Genomic DNA, 9,527 nt, shown 5'->3' with positions numbered 1-9,527 from the left:
GGGGCGGCACGGGTGCTCGCCGGGGAGGTGGAGAAGGGAGGGGCATCGATGGGAAGAGGTCGCGGGGCAGGGGGTAACGAGAGGTGGGGAAGGTGTTTTTTTTCTTTATGCAGTTCGACTGTTTTTGCGTCTGCGGGGCGGTGGCTACAGTAGTTTCTTCGGTGTGCAGAATAAGATTCTTAAGGGTGTTATCATAATAGACCCACCCTATATATATATATATATATATATATATATATATGTATATATATATATATATATATATATATATATATATATATGTGGGGGGCGCCCTAGCACACCCTAGATAATTGCCTAGCCGTGTGCAGCGCCCCCCTCCACAATTTACACCCTCGGTCATATTTTCGTAGTGCTTAGGCAAAGCCCTGCGGAGATCACTTCACCATCACCGTCACCATGCCGTCGTGCTGACGGAACTCATATAGTACCTCGACGTCTTGCTAGATCAAGAAGGCCAGGGACGTCACCGAGCTGAACGTGTGCAGAACGTGGAGGTGTCGTGCTTTCGGTACTTGATCGGTTGAAGTGCGAAGAAGTTCAACTACGTCAACCACGTTGTGAAATGTTTCCTCTTACGGTCTATGAGGGTACGTAGACAACACTCTCCCCCTCGTTGCTATGCATCTCCATTGATAGATCATTGCGTGTGCGTAGAATTTTTTGTTTTCCATGCAACGATTCCCTACAGTGGCATATTGAGCCAGGTCTATGCGTAGATTATATGCACGAGTAGAACACAAAGAGTTGTGGGCGGTGATTGTCATACTGCTTACCACCAATGTCTTCTTTTGATTCAACGGTATTGTGGGATGAAGCGGCCCGGACCAACCTTACATGTCCACGCATAAAGGTGGCTGGCGGGTGTCTGTTTCTCCTTCTTTAGTTGAATCAAATTTGACTATGGCCGGTCCTTGAAGAAGGTTAAAACAACAAACTTGATGAAACACCGTTGTGGTTTTTTGCGTAGGTAACAACGATTCTTGCTAGAAACCCGTAGCATCCACGTAAAACTTGCAACAACAAAGTAGAGGACGTCTAACTTGTTTTAGCAGGGCATCTTGTGATGTGATATGGTCAGTACATGATGTGATAAACGTTATTGTATGAGATGATCATGTTTTGTAAGTTATCGGCAACAGGCAAGAGCCTTAAGGTTGTCTCTTTATTATATGAAATGCAAACGCAATGTAATTGCTTTACTTTATCACTATGCGTTAGCGATAGTTGTAGAAGCAATAGTTGGAAAGATGACCACAACGCAACGATGGAGATCAAGGTGTCGAGCTAGTGATGATGGAGATCATGACTATGCTTTGGAGATGGAGATCAAAAGCACGAGATGATGATGGCCATATCATGTCACATATTTTGATTACATGTGATGTTTATCTTTTATGCATCTTATTTTTCTTAGTACGGCGGTAGCATTATAAGATGATCCCTTCATTAAATTTCAAGGTAAAAGTGTTCTCCCTGAGTATGCACCATTGCTACAGTTTGTCGTGTTGAGACACCACATGATAATCGGGTGTGATAGACTCTACGTTCACATACAACGGGTGCAAGACAGTTTTGCACATGCGGAATACTTGGGTTAAACTTGACGAGCCTAGCATGTACAAACATGGCCTCAGAACACTGGAGACCGAAAGGTCGAACATGAATCATATAATAGATAGTATCAGCATACAGATGTTCACCATTGATGACTACCCCATCTCACGTGATGATCGGACATGGGTTAGTTGATTTGGATCACGTATCACCTAGATGACTTGAGGTATGTCTATTTAAGTGGGAGTTCTTAAGTAATTTAATTAATTGAACTTAATTTATCATGAACTTAGTCCTGATAGTATTTGCATATCTATGTTGTAGATCAATGGCCCGTGCTACCGTTCCCCTGAATTTTAATGCATTCCTAGAGAAAGCTAAGTTGAAAGATGATGGTAGCAACTACACGGACTGGGTCCATAACTGGAGGATTATCCTCATTGCTACACAGAAGAATAATGTCCTTGGTGCACCGCTAGGTGAAAGGCCTGCTGCAGGAGCAGATGCTGATGTTCTGAACGTCCGGCAAGCTCGATCTGATGACTACTCGATAGTTCAGTGTGCCATGTGATGACCCACAAGTATAGGGGATCTATCGTAGTCCTTTCGATAAGTAAGAGTGTCGAACCCAATGAGGAGCAGAAGGAAATGACAAGCGGTTTTCAGTAAGGTATTCTCTACAAGCACTGAAATTGTAGGTAACAGATAGTTTTGTGATAAGATAATTTGTAACGGGTAACAAGTATGAAAGTAAATAAGGTGCAAGAAAGTGGCCCAATCCTTTTTGTAGCAAAGCACAAGCCTGGACAAATTCTTATGATGAGAAAAGCGCTCCCGAGGACACATGGGAATTATCGTCAAGCTAGTTTTCAGCACGCTCATATGATTTGCATTCGGTACTGCCCTTTGTTGGACAAGCATCCCACTTATGGTTAACCCCTATTGCAAGCATCCGCAACTACAAAAGAAATATTAAGGTAAACCTAACCATAGCATGAAACTAGTGGATCCAAATCAGCCCCTTACGAAGCAACACATAAACTAGGTTTAAGCTTCTGTCACTCTAGCAACCCATCATCTACTTATTACTTCCCAATGCCTTCCTCTAGGCCCGAATAATGGTCAAGTGTCATGTAGTCGACGTTCACATAACACCACTGAAAGTGTGTTATATCGACTAGAGGGGGGGGGGTGAATAGGCGATTTTTATGAATTCTTCACTGAGGAATTTGCTGGTGAGGAAATTCCTAACTGAAGAACTACTTGCAGCCGAATAAGTACTTAGAAGTAAACATAACAGAAGACAAGCATAGTCATCATGATGAAATGAAGACAAGCACAGAGTCCAGAAAGCGTAAACACAGGATAACACAAGAAAGAAGACGGACAGACTGAAGAAATTGAACTGAGGAAATTGACAAAGTCTTCAGTCAAAGTCTTCAAACAGATATGAATAGGCACACAACAACAGACATGAGGAGATGAAAGAGTTGAGGAAATAGAACCAGTAAGCTCGATGAAGACAATGATTTGGTAGACCAGTTCCAACTGTTGTCTCAGTTGTACATCTGGTTGGAGCGGCTAAGTATTTAAACTCGAGGACACCCAGTCCCGGACACACAGTCCTCACCGTATTCTCCTTGAGCTAAGGTCACACAGACCTCGCCCAATCACTCGTGGTAAGTCTTCAGGTGACTTCCGAACCTTCACAAACTCGGTCACTCGGCGATCCACAATTCCTCTTGGATGCTCTAGACCTTGACGCCTAACCATCTGGAAGAAGCACAGTCTTCAAAGGAAACAAGCGTCGGATTCACACAGGATCAATCTCTTCAGTGATGCTCAATCACTTTGGGTTTGTAGGTGTTGGGTTTGGGTTTTCCTCACTTGATGATTTTCGCTCAAAGTCCTCGGAGGATGGGATGCTCTCAAATGACAAGTGTCAGTTCCTCTCGGAGCAGCCAACCAGCTAGTGATTGTAGGGGGCGGCTATTTATAGCCTAGGGAGCATCCCGACATGATAAGACATAAATGCCCTTGTCTGATATGACCGTTAGGTGCGTAGATATTTTGGAACAGCTGGCGCATAGCACAGCAACGGTCGGAATTTTGACTATCAAATTCCTCAGGGCTATCATGTTCCTCACTGTGTAGGGAATTCACACTGGCGAATTCCTAACTCCTCAGGCAGAACAAATTCCTGAGAGACCAGAAGAACTTCGTCTCTGTTGCTGAAGAATATGACTAAACTGTATGAGATTTCCAATGGCTTCACTCGAAGGTATTGGTAGGTGTAGGATTTTGAGTTGAGCATCACATTGAAATTTTTCCTTAGTATTTCCTCGACCCCCTTTAACAGTACGGTGTTTCCTATGACTCAAGAAAAGAGAAAATGAAACTACGAAAACAAAAGTCTTCACGCTTCATGTTCCTCGAATGATTTGCCAAGTCTTCAGGGTCACACCAATTTCTTCACTTTCAAAGTCTTCAGAAATCCAAAGTCTTTTGTTGAAGAACTTCATTTTTAGGGTTCGACTTTCTCTGTAAATATCAAACTCCTCATAGACTTATAGACCTGTGTACACTCACAAACGCATCAGTCCCTTAACCTATAAGTATTCAATACACCAAAATCACTAAGGGGCACTTGATGCACTTACAATCTCCCCCTTTTTGGTGATTGATGACAATATAGGTTAAGTTTTCAACAGGGATAAATATATGAGGTGTAGATACTGATGTTGAGGAATTTTATTGCAAGATATAGAAGAACTCCCCCTGAAGATGTCCATAGTGAGGACTTTGCTTTTGAAGCAATGCACACTTGAAGAGTATAATCATGGAGATCTCCCCCTATATCTTGTAATTCATACACGCATTTGATATATAATATGAAGAATTTGAAATGCATGATGAAATATGGTGACTGATGTAATTCAGCATGCATGCATTGACATTAATGAGGAATAAGCATGCAGAAGAACACAACCAAAGTATCAGGCCACCATAGAATTTAAGATTACAACTCGATCCAGCAAAGTCATCAGAAGAACGAGAGTTGTAACTTAGTAAAAAAACGCCCATATAGGATAGACCCGCTTGAAGACTAACTCAATTTCTCCCCCTTTGTCATCGAATGACCAAAAGGGTCAAAACTGAGGACTAACGACCCTGAAGAATATCATGCTGATGGAGGAGCGCCAGCATTGTCAAGGTCTTGAGTCGTTGTAGGGCCTGCTGCAATGTCGTCCAAGTCTTCATGCTCGTCCGTGGCGCGCGATGAAGAATATGAGATGGCCACCAAGGAAGGAACCTTGACCTTCTTATATTTCTTCAGTGGAGGAGCAGACCAGTCGAAGTCTTCCTTGAAGCCCATTTGCTTCAGATCTTCTTCACCATATAGATGTGACAGAATAGCCCAGGTGCGATCAAAAACTTCATGGAGGTAGTAATGGTTTTTCTTCATTGCATTATGTGTAGAGGTCATGTTGTGAAGAATAGAGCCAAACTGACACTTAACCCACTTGTGGTTTTGATCCACCTTCCGGTGAAGACTTATAAGCAGTTCACAGTCAGTCATCACACGAGGAGCAGTAGCTTGAGGACTTGTCTTGGCAGCATTGGCAGCAGAATCATGAGTGGCAGAGTCATCATTGGTGGAATAAGATGCAGCTTTGCGGAACTGACCATCCAATGGACGAATGTCTTCATCGATAACGGCTGGTGACTTGCCCTTCTCATCAGATGAGGAAATTGTCCGCTTGAGGACTTCAATTGGGGGCAAGTAGCTAAGGTGATTCTGAAAATCAGCCTTGTAGTTGAGTGAAGACCTTGTTCTGAGGAATCTCATGATCCACGGCGCATAAGGCTTCAACTCAAATGGTGAAAGTGCAACATTTGCCAGAGTCCTCATAAACAAATCATAGTTTATGCGGATGCCATGCATGATGTAGAAAAGCATATTCTTCATCATTCCGATAATTTCTTCATCAGATGAGTCATGGCCTTTGATGGGACTCATGGTCTTCGTCAGAATGCGGTAGATGGTTCTTCGCACATAGAGCAATTCCTTCACGAGGAATTTTGGTCCTTGGAGCTTGACCCGGCTTCAGCGGCTTCATGAGCACTTGCATATACTGAGCAGCGAGTTCAGGCTCATCGTACAGACAACAAGCATGGTCAGGTGGAGGACTGATTGGCAAGGCACAAAGCAATTCAGAGGCTGGTGCCTTGTAATGAGTGTTCTCAGTCATCTAGTCCAACAGCCACGAGTTGACGTCAGCAGCATCACCTGTGATATGCAGAGTTGCGTAGAACTGAAGAATGAGTTCTTCATTCCAATCAACTATGTCAGAGCAGAAGTTGGGCAAGCCTGCATCATGAAGCATGCTGAGGACTTGAAAAAAGCACGACATAGATTCCATGTCCACATGAGGAATATGCTCGTGATCGAAGACTTTGTCCTTGTTGAAAAGCAGTGAGGAATAGAAGTTAGCCTGGCTGGCAGTCCAGAAACGCTTCCTTCTAAGACGAGCATTGTCATAGGGGCTGAATTTAGTGAAGAACACATGCTCGCCGAAGAAATCATCAGCCTTGAATTTTTGCTTCTTTGAGAAGGGATCCTTTGGCTTGGGCTGAGGAGTGTCAGTCAATTGCATCACCACCTCAGGAATCGCAATCTCAGGTTCCTCAGGCTGAGGAATTTCAGGCTCTTTTGCAGCTTCAGCCTGGGTCTTCAATTCTTCATCGACAATTTCTTCAGCACTAGTGGCTGGAATTTCGTCATGAATACTTGGGGTTGCATGAGGTTCTTTAGATCCCATTTGTACTTCAGTGGCAGCAGGGGACTGAGGAATTGCTTGGAGTGGAGTGAACATTGGTGAGTTGGGGTGCTGACTGTCCCAAAATTCATCGTTGAGCACAGGAGTGGTACAGCCAATGTCCACATCCTCATCTTCTATTTCTTCAACACCTGCCTCTTCAGCAGTGAACTGAGGCATAGGTGAGGAAATGACTGGAGTTGAAGGGATTTCATGCACTTCAATTTCTTCGTCCAACTGCTCTACCGAAGTAGCAGAAGGAGTTTCTTCATCGGATTCATTGGGAATCACATAATCTTCACCAAAAGGAACAAGGTCCTTTGATGGCATGGAGGAGATTGGAATGGCATCAATTGGGTTTTCAGTTGAGCTAGTCAGTGGATTCATCTTCTTCGGAGCTGAAGAATTTGATGAAGTTGATGCCTTTCTTTTCTTCATAGCTGCACACTCTGCAGCCTTGGTCTTCTTCGCATCTGATGCAGATGGAAGGATCAGAGTTGGTGTAGGCGCAGGAGGTGCAGAGGACTTTGGTTCATTTTCCTCAGGAGCAACTGATGCAGTTGCCCTGACTTGTTCACTCTCTTCAGGCGCACCACTAGTGGATGCCCTGGCAATATCTTCAGCGGCTGGAATGGAGTCATCAGCCCTGGCACTCTCATTTTCTTCAGCAGCCTGATTGTCATCAGGGTGCTGGCATGTTCTTCAATATGCTGAGCAGATGCTTCAGCCTAAGTAACTTCAACATGCACAGGAGGAGCAACACTTGAAGTGAGTTCCGTCATCAGATTGATGAACCACACCTTGGCGCCCTTCCAATCAGCATGGTAGAACAGATTGACGAACCACACCTTGGTGCCCTCATCACTCAGTTTCTTGATTTCAACTTGCAAAGCAAGGAGCTGATCAGGAGTGAGAGTGAGGACATTGTCCTTGAGGAAGTGTTGTTTCTTGTAATGCGCTTTCTTCAAACTTCTGCCTTGTTCAAATTTCCACTTTTCTTCCTCAATGAAGGCAGTTAGAACATGACTCTGACCAGGAGTGAGGTTCATCTCCGGCAAAGTCGTGTTAGGGTCCTTGTGCCATAGGTCAATGTAGTTGAGGATCAACTTTGGATCCAACATCAGCGACACATTGCTGCCTTTGGCTCTAGCGGCCCTGGCTTGCCTGTCTCTGATGATTTCGGCAAGTTCTTCATCATCAGCCACATCATCATCAGAGGGAACTTGGAAGGCGGCCTGCTTCTTATGAGGACTTGGTCGAACGCCTCGTCCAGCAGTGGCCTTTTTCTTCAGCGGAGAGGGACTAGCTAAGGAATTTCGAGCAACTGAGGAGCTTGCAGATGCTCCTGAGGCAATTGAGAAGCCTTGAGTCCTTTGGCACGGGGCGAGATGCATAGGTGCCGAGGATTTGGTCGGAGCAGCTGAAGACTTTGACGGAGGAGCTGAGGACTTTGAAGGAGCAGTATGAGGAATTTGCCGTGAGGGCCTTGAAGAATCTGGCCTTGAGGGCATAGCAGAGGAGCTTGGCCGTGAGGGCATTGAAGGAGAAGCACTGGACTTATGCGCAGGCTTCTTATGCATAGCCTTCTTTGGCTGACTAGCAGAGGCCTCAGCAGAGGCAGCAGCAGCAGCAGAGTCTATGTTGAATTTCTTCATTGCTTTCTTTGCTTGCTTGGCCAATTTGTCCTGGTGCTTTGCCCATTCATCAGCATAGTCCTCACCGCGCTTGAGGCTGGTTGGATCTGCCTCTTGGCCTAGTGCCAATGGAGGTCGTGAGCATGGAGGGTTGAGCGCGAATTTTTTCATATACTTGGGAGTAACATACATGTGCTCCCTCCATTCTCATGCCCATCGCCTCTCTATCCGTTGTATGCGCACCTTGCGCTGATTCTTGTCCTCCTTGCCAAACTTGGCTTCATCAGGAGTGCAGTATCCAGCATAAATGTCCTCAGGGATTTCAAACGCAGTGTTGACCTCAGGCCTTTTTCCTCCCTTATGTGGCTTCTCGTTAGCCATTTTCTTCAGCTGAGGAATATGAACAACTAAAGTTTCTGAAGAGGTATGCAACTTTTCTTCAAGGAACGCTGCAAATGAGTTAAGTTGATGAGAACCTAGTGATTCAGCAGCGGACATTTGTACCTGTGAACAGATTATAGTTGCGAGGAATTTGGAGAGGTCATATGCGTTCTCAGAAGGTTTTTCAAAAAGAATAGGTTTTGAGGAATTTGACCAGATGAGTCTTGAGGAATTTCACTAAGCGTTCTTTGTCTTAGGTTCCAGAGTTGTATAGATTGAAAATCCACACAATTGAGGAATCTTAAAGAAAATCATAGCTTAGTGAAACGAATCAAGAGCTGATAACATGTGAGGTGTTCATGTGTGTGAAAATTTGAAGAATAAACACTTTTGAAGATTTTCAAGAACACTTGAGAATCAAAGTGGGCAGTAAAAGTAACTTTTAATTACCCTAAGTGAAGAACTCGACGAACTAGGAAGAGTAGATGTGAAGTTCGTCAGGTCAGATCTTCCACGCCCTAACTCGGCAGAGGAAGACCACTATGGCGGCGGCGGAGTGAAGAAATCCACAATCGGCGCGAGTACGACGACGACGAGGTCGAGGCAGTGAAGCTCTTCCTCACCGGAGATGATGAAGTAGCGGCGGCGCTAGGGTTTCGGGAAGCTCGGGCGGGAGAGAGCGCGAGCGAGGTGAAAGTGAAGTGAGGAAGAGACAAGTGTATTTATAGAGGGAGTGAAAAACTGTTCACCCTAGGTCGGACGAACGTGCCCCTGGCCCTTCTCATTCGTGTGACATGTGTCACCCACGTACTGAGAGGTGGCGATCGTGTAGGATCATGGGTGAATAGATAAGTATTGTCATGAGAAGTGGAACGGTTTGAGCGGCAAAGCCGAAAATTTAGATAAGATAAGTTTAAAAATTCCGTTCGCAATTTCTTTAGCTGTCAAGGACACAGTAAAGATTTTGAACGAGTTTCAATTAGAACGCACATGAAGAATTTGTGAATAGACTGGGTTGAGTTTAGCATAGAAGGGAAGGGTTCGATCACATTCACTTAGCAGAAGAAAATAACTTGAAGAATTAGCAATAAGTGAATGCTGTAGAGGACATAAAACT

Source organism: Triticum dicoccoides, chromosome 5B (assembly GCF_002162155.2).
Source record: "Triticum dicoccoides isolate Atlit2015 ecotype Zavitan chromosome 5B, WEW_v2.0, whole genome shotgun sequence".
Classification (NCBI taxonomy): Eukaryota; Viridiplantae; Streptophyta; class Magnoliopsida; order Poales; family Poaceae; genus Triticum; species Triticum dicoccoides.
Note: the sequence above shows the minus strand (reverse complement) of the source record.